The 12,016-nt window shown below is 46.9% G+C and overlaps 1 protein-coding gene across 2 annotated transcripts in view; it reads left to right on the top strand.

The window, feature by feature from the left end:
* Positions 1 to 4,568: 4,568 nt before the first annotated feature.
* EXD3 (exonuclease 3'-5' domain containing 3) overlaps positions 4,569 to 12,016 on the top strand; it is a 491,324-nt gene continuing 483,876 nt past the window's right edge. For both annotated transcript variants that reach the window (XM_073599974.1, XM_073599975.1), the window contains exon 1: positions 4,569 to 4,691. The gene's annotated coding sequence lies outside the window, so the exon portion shown is untranslated. The remainder of the gene's footprint in view (positions 4,692 to 12,016) is intronic.

Below are 12,016 nucleotides of genomic sequence, written 5' to 3'. Positions count from 1 at the left end.
GGAGAGAATTTTTCCCTGGTGTCGTTGCTCATGGGCTAGTGCTTCCTTCCAGAGTTCCCAGCAGACAAAATCATACCATCACAGCAGGACCTGCTGTGACATTGGTCCCCTGTGCTGTATCTGCATCTCTCGCAACCGCCTTCTAAATTCCTCTTCCATGGCAGCTGGTATTTGTACCTCTCCTCTCCTGCTATCCAGACCTTGGATCCAGGGGAAGGTTTGGATGTCCCCGACTGCAAGAAGCATCCCCTTGCCACCAATGTAACGGAACGTCCCACACTCCACGTGGGTGCTTCTGTCATATACCGCTTCCTCCAGTCTGAATACAGATATTAGATATTATAGCCACATATTACAACCAAGAACTAGGCAGGACTCTTTTGGCTGCAAAGCTGGAACTTGAACTGTTTATTTGAACAGAGGCACACAAAGATATACACTCAGAGGACAATCCCCCCTCCTTTGCATAATGACACAGGGTGGGGTAGACTACATTCAGTAATAGACACACAGGTGTATTCAAACTTCTCATCAGTAGACTGTCCTATCAGCAGGGAGAGCTGTTGGAGGAATTCCCCCTCCCTCCTCACAGCTAATCCACATACACATATACATCCCATAATACGTTTCTCCCAAGGCAGACAAACACAATAGAACAATGGGATACAGGCACTTAACAAACACATCGCAACCCCCACCCCACCTCAAACCATCTAGCAATGGTCTCTGACGAAAGGGGGACTTTAGCTTCATATAGTCTTCAAATCAGACTGGGGTTCTTGGTCACCCTGTGCCCCTAATAGACACAGGGTTCCTTATACATAGGAGGAGCTGGGGGAGCTGGACAAGGAGTTTCCAGAGCTCTCCAAGTGAAGCTGGGTTCCACAAGCCCCCCCCCCCCCCTCAAAGTGACTCCTGTCACAGCAATTTTTTGGAAAATTAAGAAATTAAAAAATTTCTTTTTTCAAAATTTTATTTTTTTACATATTGTCACTAGTGCAGTACAGCATCATCATATAACTGGTGTGGCAGTGATCAGGGACACTGACTGGTGACAGTATGAAAAGAAAAATGTATTAAGATTTTTTTAAACATTTTTTTATTTTTTCTTACATCTTTTTCTTACATACTGTATTACCATAGTAACACTATACTACTCTGGGGAATGGATCAGGATTTGTTTTACACACTATGATTGCTTATAACAGTGAATATCACAATATCAATATAAACAACCATTTTTACTGAATAAAATAGATTCATTCAGACTGTATTGCTGTGATTAGCTGTGATTAGCCACAGCTAATCACTTGGTACAGCTGGGCTGTGATTGGCCCTGTTTGTACCATGTGATCAATGTGACCAATTACAGTGATCAACACAATAGTACACAATGAATCAAAGCCATTTATTGTGTAGAATTGTCATGTGATCTGCTGTGATTGGTCACAGCGATCACATGGTACTGGCAGCAGGTTGGTACACTTGTCAGTCATCTGCTGTGTCCGGTGGTCACAGTGGGTGACGAATCACATTGGAGCGTGGCCCGTGGCATTGGAGCATGGCCCCATAGCTAGGGTGGCCACCTCATCCCTTTAAACCCAAACACATATGAATTACAAAGGTTCTGAGACTAATTTAGTGCAGATAAGACACCAAGTGAGTTTAATTACCACCTTAATCAGCCACAGAACCTGTGTAATTAATGTGTGTTCAGGTTTAAAGGGATGAGGTGGCAACTCTACCCATAGTATGTCCTCCCAGTATACAGTAACAAGACTGTCGCCGGCCATCATTTTAGGATAGGCTGGGTGGGAAGGGGTTAAACCTCTGCCCACGTGTGATTCCTTATTGCTGAGCTCAGAGCTACTGCAACAGAGTATTTAACCACATGCCGACCAGCCACCGCAGTTGTACTGCGCCAGAATGGCATGGCTGGGCGAACAGACATTACGTAACGTCGCTTCGCTCTGCGGCCACTAGGGGGGCACGCGCGCCGATGAGAGCGCCTGGTGGTGATCGAACCGGGCTCCCGCGATCGCTCGGGGCACACGGAGAACCCGGAACTGTGTGTGTAACCACACAGTTTCCGGTTCTCTGAGGGGAAAACTTACAGATCGTCTGTTCATGCAGAGTATGAACAGCGATCTCTTAGCTTCCCTGCACAGTCCCCATCCACCTTCAGTTAGAACACAAACTAGGACACACATTAACCCCTTCACTGCCCCCTAGTGTTAACCCCTTCACTGCCAGTGACATTTTTACAGTAATCAAATCATTTTTAATCACACTGATCGCTGTATTAATGCCAATGGTCCCAAAAAATGTGTCAAAATTGTCCGTGTTTGCCATAATGTCGCAGTCACGATAAAAATCGCTGATCACCGCCATTACTAGTAAAAAAAAAAAAAAAATTATTAATAAAAATGCCTTAAAACTATCCCCTATTTTGCAGACGCTATAACTTTTGCGCAAACCAATCAATAAATGCTTATTGCAATTTTTTTTACCAAAAATATGTATCGGCCTAAACTGAGTAAAAAAAAATTTTTTTTTATATATTTTTTGGGGATATTTATTATAGCAAAAAGTAAAAAAATGGGTTTTTTTCAAAACTGTCGCTCTTTTTTGTTTATATCCCAAAAAATAAAAACTGCAGAGGTGATCAAATACCACCAAAAGAAAGCTCTATTTGTGGGGAAAGAAGGAAGTCAATTTTGTTTGGGAGCCACGTCACACGACCGCGATATTGTCAGTTAAAGCGACGCAGTGCCGAATCGCAAAATGTGCTCTGGTCTTTGGCCAGCCAAATGGTCCGGGGCTTAAGTGGTTAAATTGACAGGGAGAGTCTGAGCAACAAGGCAGGAAGGGATGATGCAATCTCTGGCAGTTTTTCAGTTAGACTTCAGGAGGAACATAAATGGCCTACACCAGGGGTAGGCAACCTGGGGCCCTCCAGCTGTTGCAGAACTACAACTCTCATCATGCCTCTGGGAGTAATTGTAACTGCCAGCCTTGCAATGCCTCATGGGGAATGTAGTTCCACAACAGCTGACGGGATACTAGTTGCCTACCCCTGGCCTACACCTATAGCAAGGGCATTACTTAAAGTGGAGTTCCACCCACTTTTACAACTCTTCAGCATCCCTCACTAAACTGTGCACTGTAAACAAATTAGATATTTCTTAATTTTTTTTCTCAGCACCTACTGTATATCTGCTGTATTCATTTTTCACTTCCTCCTACCTGGCCACGGCCCATCGCATCATTTTCTGTTTGCAATGCCTTCTGGGAAGGGGCGGCAACTTCCTCTGAAACTGCCGTTGCTATGAAAACCTGACCTGAAACCTATTACACTGCTTGTGCTGCACTGAGCATGTGCGAGATCTGCAAGGATGAGATCCAGGAAGAAATACAGTCTGGCTTCAGATGCCCACACTTAAGATGGCCACGGACTGCTGTAAGTTTATAAAATAATAAACTACTGCTATAAACTAACAAAACAGACCTTAGTTTACAGACTAACTTTACTAGAATACATTAAGCTTATGTATTATAGGGGTATTTTTATTTAAAAAGTATAATTTCAGCCAGAACACCACTTTAACTTTGGTCAAAGCTGCACACAGATGATCGCCCCTGGATGCAAGCATCTCGGATCCATGTGTGATTACATCTGAACACCGGTGGACTGTCTCAGCCTGTCATTGCTTTATATATATTCTGAGTGGATGCAATTACCTGCCACCACATGTGAATCCAGCTGCAGGAATCTGCTGGGTTCTTGCTGCAGCTGGCAATAAAATACAACATGAGCGAGGCCTTTAGGGGAACTTCTATATAACTAGCCAGTGGGATGGTAAAAACAAGCAGCTGAGCCAAGGTTTTACCACCCAATGGCTGCCCACAGGGCTGCAGTGTTTGACAGGTAGCACCGCCCGTTGATCAATGGGGCGGCACCACAACGCCTGGACAAATGCTTGGCTCACAGTTGTGGTATGGTCCTGCACTATAAAATTGCCGTTTAGCAATTATTACAAATAAAAGTAAGAAAATGACATCAGGATGTGGCAGTAGCACTTCTTGAACGTCTGCCAGCTGATCCTATACCGCCGCATGAAAAGTGATCCACTGCAGATCACTTTTTAGAAGGCAGTAAGCATTACCGCAAATGTGAAAGTGTTCTTATAAAGCAATGAATGTGACTTTCACCAAAAATCCTCTGGCAGTGAATCGATCACTATCATTGAAAGCACATGCACCAGGGAAGATTCACCTTGATTTGAAGTCTGGTGAATGTCAGATTCCAGAACTCACACACACCCACGTATGGGACCAATGTATCCAAAGCCATAACGGATATAAATGCGGTTGCCCATAGCAACTAATAAGCTCATCATTGTGATTTCTGTAGCCAGGATGTGAAAATAAAACCAGGGCTCTGACTGTTCACTATAAGAAAAGCTCTCCCCCAGCTACATATCAGAGGCTCCCCAACCACACTGAGCTCTCTGAAACTGCGCCTAGCAATGTCAAGACCAGCTTCCTGTTACCATGGAAACACCCAGCGTTCTTCACAGACCAGGCGGCTTCACTCTGGCGGCAGTCCCTCACAGAAAAGTGTCCGGGCAGCGCACAGAGCCAAGACAGAAAGGTTCCGGGCGAGGGATACGTGTGCGCAGTGTGGAGAGGTAGGTGCCTCTCGGTTGTTCGATAGATATTGGGGGGGATTTTGGTGTAGAAGGGTATCAATGGCGGGGGGTGACCGGTGAGGTAAATGGAGGAATGGGAGGGGAGACTTCTGTACAGCTGGTATGTTGGAGTGACTTCCTGGGATTGTGTCAGGCCAGGAGAGCAGGAGATCACCATAGTCACCTGCAGCCAGGGGTAGCCCTGTGTGTGCTGAGCTGGGGACATGGGGGCACCCTGCCCTGTATGGGGGGGATAGAGGCCAAGACCTGACTACATCATATTTACAATGTACAAACTGCTCAGAGATGTGGGCAGGGGTATAAGCAGCTGAAGTTGCATGCAAATCCCAAACGCTTCCTGTAAACGTTGTGCTTGAGCCCACCCTTGACCGTATCCCAATCCTTGCTATTGGTCCTCTAATAGGAGGGACGGCCTCACTGACCAATAGTGAGACTGGGAAGGCGGCAGGGAGTGGCTGAGCTTTTATGTTTACAGGAGAAGTTGAGATGCGCACATAACTTCAGCTGCCATATTTATCAGAGTCTACTGATCGCTCTCATAGAAGGTGACGACTGGATATGTGTTTTTTTTTTTTTCTTCCTATTTTTTTAACTTTCTAAAACTTGTAGCCACCCCCTTCCCTACTACTATTCTGGCTTAGGTCAGACTGATGTGTACCTGGTCCTGCAGCCTCCTGGGATACTTAATTCAGGTCTCCCAGGAGGCTGCAAGATTGGCTCACCGAACGGGGGGTGGGGTTGGTGTGTGTCTGAAGCAAAATCAGAACCGGCTACTTGCACATAGAAGGAGGTAGGAGGACTAAGATGGCTGCACCGGACCCGCTGTGTGGCACCTGATCATAGCAGGACAATGCTGGATTCGCTGTGTGGGTATGTAATATAACACTGCAGGTAAGTGGTGAGAAAGCATCCTCCCCGCACAGGACCGGTCCCTGCGGCTCCCCTTCATCCCCCTTCCATGGTCTAGCGGTCTTGTGCAGTCTACTATTCTTGATGTCCTCAAGCCTGTAAAGACCTGCTCTGGATGTGAGAGTATCAGTTACAATCCACTACTGGCTCATGGCTCATGGGGGGGGCTGCTTGATGCTGGAGCGGAGGATCAGGTGAGTATACAGCTTTCTGGTCGCCCCTGGACAAAACTAATAGTTAACCCATGCAGGGCGAGCACAACTCCCACTGCATGGGAAAATGTATTTTTTTGACAGGAGTTGGGCTTTAACCACTTTCCGCCCGGCCTATAGGAGAATGTTAGCCAAGACCGTGGGGGCGCGAATCGTGGCGATCGGTGGTGCAGTATGTCAGTCTGACACACTACTACACCGATCTCGGTAAAGAGCCAACGGAGGCTCTTTACCAGGTGATCAGCCGTGTCAAATAACGGCTGATCACGATGTAAACAGGAAGAGCCGTTGATCGGCTTTTCCTCTCTTGCGTCTGACAGATGCGAGTAGAGGAGAGCCGGTCGGCGGCTCTCCTGACAGGGGGGGTCTGCGCTGATTGTTCATCAGCGCAGCCCCCCTCGGATGCCCACACTGGATTACCAGGGAAGCTGTCAGGACCACCAGCGAAGCACCTAACATGTGGATGGCCAGGTACATCCCCCATGGCCATCCACATGTGCAAATTAATGCCCAACATATGCCAATCAGTGCCCACAAATGGGCACTGACTGGCACCTCTATGGCACAAATAAAATCAGTGATGCTCATCAGTGCCACCCATCAGTGTCCATCAGTGCCACCCATAAGTACCCATCAGTACCGCCTACGAGTGCTGCATACCAGTGCCGCCACCTCATTCGTGCCCATAAGTACAGCCATATCAGTGCCCGTCATTGAATAAGAAAACGTACCTATTTACAAAAATTTCCCTTAACGTCTTTCAGGACAGCACCTTGAGAGCGTGGCTCCACCCACTTGACAGGAAACACACCTCCACCAAACTTTAAAAGGAGGCTCCTTCCCACTTATCATCAGTTTATGTGTTTCCTCCGGCGGGAACACATGTGGGAGTTTGGAGCTCTCAAGGTTCTGTCCTGAGAGAACAGGCTCCCTACTCCACTATTTTTACCTACCTCAGGAGAGCCGATTCCTCCCATTTTCCACAGGCTTACGGGTGCCGGGTGGATGGGCTCCTTCTCCCTCGTCAGTGCTCGGGGAGAGCCAGGACTGCTCCGGGTATTGCTGCTCCCAGGCAGAGGCGTCAGGCATGTCAGGCATTTCTGTTTGTTTTTTTCTTGCCTGCACATGTTTTTTCCCTGACGCCGCCGCCATCTTGGGAAGGGCAGTCAGAGGACTGCATCCGCCGGATGTGAGGTATCCGGAAGTGGGGCGGCATCCATGGAGCAGGCGCCAGGCGTCATTTCCGCCGGAAGCGCAGGGGGAGGAGGGAGGAATAGGTCTGGTGCTTATTTATTGCTGGTTCCGGTCCGGCGCACAGGTGCTATTGGAGTCCGGAACCGGCGTTTTCGCCACAGGCATCACGCTGCTGCCTCAGCATGGATTCAGGAACCGCAGCGAGTGGAACAGGCACAGGCACCAGCAAGGCCCAGGTAAGGAGCAGACTGTAGTTTCTGCTCAGCTTTACTGTGGGGTCTCTCTCTAGCCCTCTTCTCTCTAAATGTTAGTGAAGTTTGAAGGTATTTTTTCCCCCTGGTGGCGGAGGGGCCTGTCAGGGCACATGAGTCTGATAGCTTTTCTCACTGTGCACCTGTGGTGAGCAACCTTGAGTAATCAGGCTGACTCTAAAAGATGGTTTGTCTTTTTTCTCTCTCTTTTTTTTCCCTTATCATGGCAGGCCAAGAGCTCTGACCCTGGGATTAGAAAGAAATGTCCTTCATGCAAAATTAAGTTAAATGAAGGCTGGAAAAAGGCTTTATGTCAAGCATGTATTGACTCCTTGGTGAGGGAAGAAACCACTTCCGCATGCAGTGATCTAATCGCATCTGCCAAAAAGGAATTGGATGCTACTATTCAATCCTTCAGATCCTCACTCACCTATCCATCTGCAAGTCAGCCCACTACCTCACAGTCCTCTCAAGGCTCACTGTTAGTCCCGGCAGTAGAGGCGGAAATGGGTCCTCTGAACCGGGAAGGGCTTTCCCCATCCCATTCTAATGAATCGAATGAGGATAGTGATGAGCTGGAAAATATGTCTTCCAAGTATAAATTGTCTTTGGATCAGGTGGATGGCCTTTTAAAGGCTATTTATGCTACTCTAGGCCTTGAGGAAGAGCATAAGGAGATGTCTTTACATGACAAGATGTATGCAGGGCTTAGTGAGTCTAAGTCCCGTACCTTTCCAGTCCATGCAGTGATTTCTGAAACAATCAGAAAAGAATGGGCTGACCCTGATAGGAAACCATTTTTCTCTAGGGCTCATAAGAGAAGGTTCCCTTTTGATGAAGACCCAGCAGCTCTTTGGAATAAGGTTCCAAAACTTGATGCAGCCTTTTCTCAAGTGTCAAGATCTACTGATCTAGCATTTGAGGACATGGGGATCTTAAAAGACCCCATGGATAAAAAAATGGATCAACAGCTCAAGCGGACTTGGCAATCCATTATGGGCAACCTTAAGCCAGCAATGGCAACTACTTGCATCTCCAGGAACTTGGAGTATTGGGTAAATCAGCTTAAAGCTCATATAATAGCAGATTCCCCTAAGCAAGAAATCCTTGACTCCTTTTCTACCCTCTCAGCAGTCGTAGCCTATGTCTCTGATGCCTCAGCAGAGTCTATCAGGATGACAGCTAAGGCGGCAGCCCTTGCTAATTCGGTTAGACGGGCTTTATGGCTAAAGACTTGGCAAGGGGACACAGCATCTAAAAACAAATTATGCGGGGTCCCTTTTCTAGGAGACTTACTGTTCGGCCCTGATTTGGATTCAGTTCTGGACAGGACTGCAGATAAAAAGAAATCTTTTCCTGTCAAAAAGAAGAAACAACCAGTCAAACGTTTTTTTTGTCCTCAAAGGGCTCGGGAACAGAACAAGTCTCAAGAGAAAAAGAAAAGCTGGTCAGGGCAGAGGGGTAAGGGCAGAGGAAATGTCCTTTTCCATCCTCCTACGTCAGCCAGCAAGACGCAATGACAGTCGGTTACAGGTAGGGGGAAGACTACAAGACTTTCTCCCCTATTGGGCAAGCATAACAGAAAACCAGTACATTCTGAATATGCTAGCCCAGGGTTACAATATAGAATTTTCAGATCTCCCCCTAGAAAGGTACTTGGTGACAAATCTTCCAAAAGATGTAACAAAATCCCTGGCAATGAAGAGCCTATTAAAGGATCTGATAGATCAGGGGGTTATGACTTACGTCCCACAGGGGGAGCTTTATCGGGGGTTTTATTCCCGTATATTCCTGATAAAGAAACCATCCGGAGATTTTCGGTTAATCCTAAACCTGAAACCGCTGAACAGATCAGTCCAATACAAAAGGTTTCGTATGGACTCCATCTTCACGGTCAAGAATCTATTGACGAGGGAATGCTTTATGGCATCAATAGACCTTCGAGATGCCTATCTGCATATCCCTATAGCCCCGCAGTCCCAAAGATTCCTAAGGTTGGCGATAAATTTGGGAAAAGAGGTTCTGCACTTGCAATTCAGGGCCCTCCCCTTTGGCCTGTCTTCTGCCCCACGAATATTCACAAAAATAATGGCAGAAGCGCTTGCACCTCTTCGCAGGCAGGGGATTGCGGTAATTCCGTACTTGGACGACCTACTCCTTTTTGCCCCCTCCAGGGAAAGACTGCTAGACAACCTCGGAAAGACCCGAGGTCATCTAGAAACCCTGGGTTGGATCATAAATATGCAGAAGTCAAATTTCGTTCCAGCCCAGAAAATACTATTCCTGGGGTATCAGATCTGTTCAAGGGAACAAAAGATTTTTCTCCCAGAAGAGAAGAAGGGGAAAGTCCTGAAGGTGGTAGCGTCCTTGCAGGCAAGCCAGCAATTATCAGTCCGACAAGTGATGTCATGCCTAGGAACCCTAACCGCAACCATACCAGCCATTCAATGGGCAAGGTTACATTTCAGGCCTCTCCAGAGCTTTCTCCTGAGAATATGGAATCACAGGTCAGAATCTCTGGAAGCAAAGATAAAGATACCCACCAAAGTCAAGAGATCACTTTGGTGGTGGAGAAGACAGGAGAATCTGTCAGAAGGCCTGCTCTGGTCATTTCCAATAGAAAAAGTGGTAACGACAGATGCCAGTGTATGGGGTTGGGGAGCTCACTTAGACCAAGACTTCGCGCAAGGAATGTGGTCTCGGACAGAGGCAAAGAGGTCCTCAAATTGGAGGGAACTAAAGGCAGTCGCCTTAGCTTTAGATGCCTTCTCTCCTATCCTTCAAGGTTCTCATGTCCGGGTCCTCTCAGACAATGCCACTACCATAGCCTACCTAAACAAACAGGGGGGTACAAGAAGCAAAACACTTCGGTTGCTAGCTTCAAAGATCCTGGTTTGGGCAGAAAAGCATGTTCGGTCCTTATCAGCAGTCCACCTCAAAGGCACCTTAAATATAGTGGCAGATTATCTAAGCAGAAGGCGGATTCAGGAGTCAGAATGGAGCCTGAATCCGGAAATCTTTGCAATGATTACCAGGGCCTGGGGTCAACCGCAAATAGACCTATTTGCGTCACAGGAAAATACACAACTCCCAGTATTTTTCTCTATTCACAGAAACGACAAGGCCCAGGGGACAGATGCATTAATCCAGCCCTGGAACTTCCATCTGGGTTACGCATTTCCTCCTTTCCAACTTATCCCGTTGGTGTTAAGGAAGATACAGAGGGAGAAGGTGGCAGTAATCCTAATTACTCCATTTTGGCCAAAGAGGGCATGGTTTTCCACCATTCTACAGATGGCAGTCAAACCATTTTGGCGGCTGCCTCTCCGGCAGGACCTGCTCCTACAGGGTCCAATACAGCATCCGGGAGTGGCCAGTCTAAGCCTCACGGCCTGGTTTCTGAGGAGCAGTTGTTAAGAAACAAAGGTCTGTCACAACCCTTGGTAACTACCTTACTTTCCAGTAGGAAAATAGTGACCAGAAAAATCTATGCTAAATATTGGAAGGTCTTCAACTCTTTTTGTCATTTGACTAAGAGAAAAGTAAAAAATTTAGTGTCAATTTTGGAATTTCTTCAAGAGGGGGCAGACAAGGGATTGTCAGTCAGCACCCTTAAAGTTCAAGTAGCTGCTTTGGGAGTATTTCTAGAAAGACCAATCTCTTCTGAGCCCTTGGTTATAAGATTTTTCAAGGCACTTACCAGATCTAGACCAGCTCCGGCTAAGCACTTTCCCAATTGGGATCTATCAGTGGTCCTGCAAGCCCTTACAAAGGAACCTTTTGAACCACTACAAAGAATCTCTCTAAGGAATCTTACTCTTAAGACCTTGTTCTTAGTTGCAATAACGTCAGCAAGGAGAATTGGTGAGCTGCACGCCCTATCTGTTAAGAGACCCTTTTTAACTATCTACACAGATAGGATTGTACTTAAAACCGATCCGGGTTTTTTGCCAAAGGTAGCGTCAGCACACAATAGGTCGCAGGAGATCATCCTGCCAACCTTTTGCTCTAACCCTTCGGGGGAAAAAGAAGGCAAATTCCACAATTTGGATGTAAGAAGGACTTTATTACAGTATCTGGAGGTAACAAGTAACTTTAGATCCTCGGATTCTCTATTTATACTTTTTTCGGGTAAAAAGAAGGGCCAACAAGCTTCTAAGGGGTCTATAGCTAGATGGCTTAAATCAGCTATTCTAGCAGCATACTCTCAGTCGGGGCTCTCTCCCCCGCTGGGAATTAAAGCGCATTCTACCAGGGCTCAGGCCACTACATGGGCAGAAATGGCTGGTGCCACCCCAGATCAGATTTGTAGGGCGGCTACGTGGTCAAGTTACCTTACGTTTGTCCGTCATTACAGGCTGGATCTTCTGTCAGCCAGTGAACAGGCCTTTGGCAGAAAGGTCTTGCAGGCTGTGGTCCCTCCCTAAGTGGGTAAGTCTCTGTTATCCTCTCAAGGTGCTGTCCTGAAAGACGTTAAGGGAAAAATCAAGTTAGACTTACCGGTAACTTGTTTTCCAGGAGTCTTTCAGGACAGCAGCAACCCGCCCTTATTGTATTAAATTACTATGCTGTGACTAACCATATTCTGATTATGTGTTCCAGCTTGGGCCGGAGGTTCTCTACTACTACTGATGATAAGTGGGAAGGAGCCTCCTTTTAAAGTTTGGTGGAGGTGTGTTTCCTGTCAAGTGGGTGGAGCCACGCTCTCAAGGTGCTGTCCTGAAAGACTCCTGGAAAA

The sequence above is a fragment of the Aquarana catesbeiana genome, linkage group LG09 (assembly GCF_042186555.1).
Source record: "Aquarana catesbeiana isolate 2022-GZ linkage group LG09, ASM4218655v1, whole genome shotgun sequence".
In the NCBI taxonomy this organism is placed as follows: Eukaryota; Metazoa; Chordata; class Amphibia; order Anura; family Ranidae; genus Aquarana; species Aquarana catesbeiana.
Note: the sequence above shows the minus strand (reverse complement) of the source record. Positions and strands in the feature narration are given on the sequence as shown.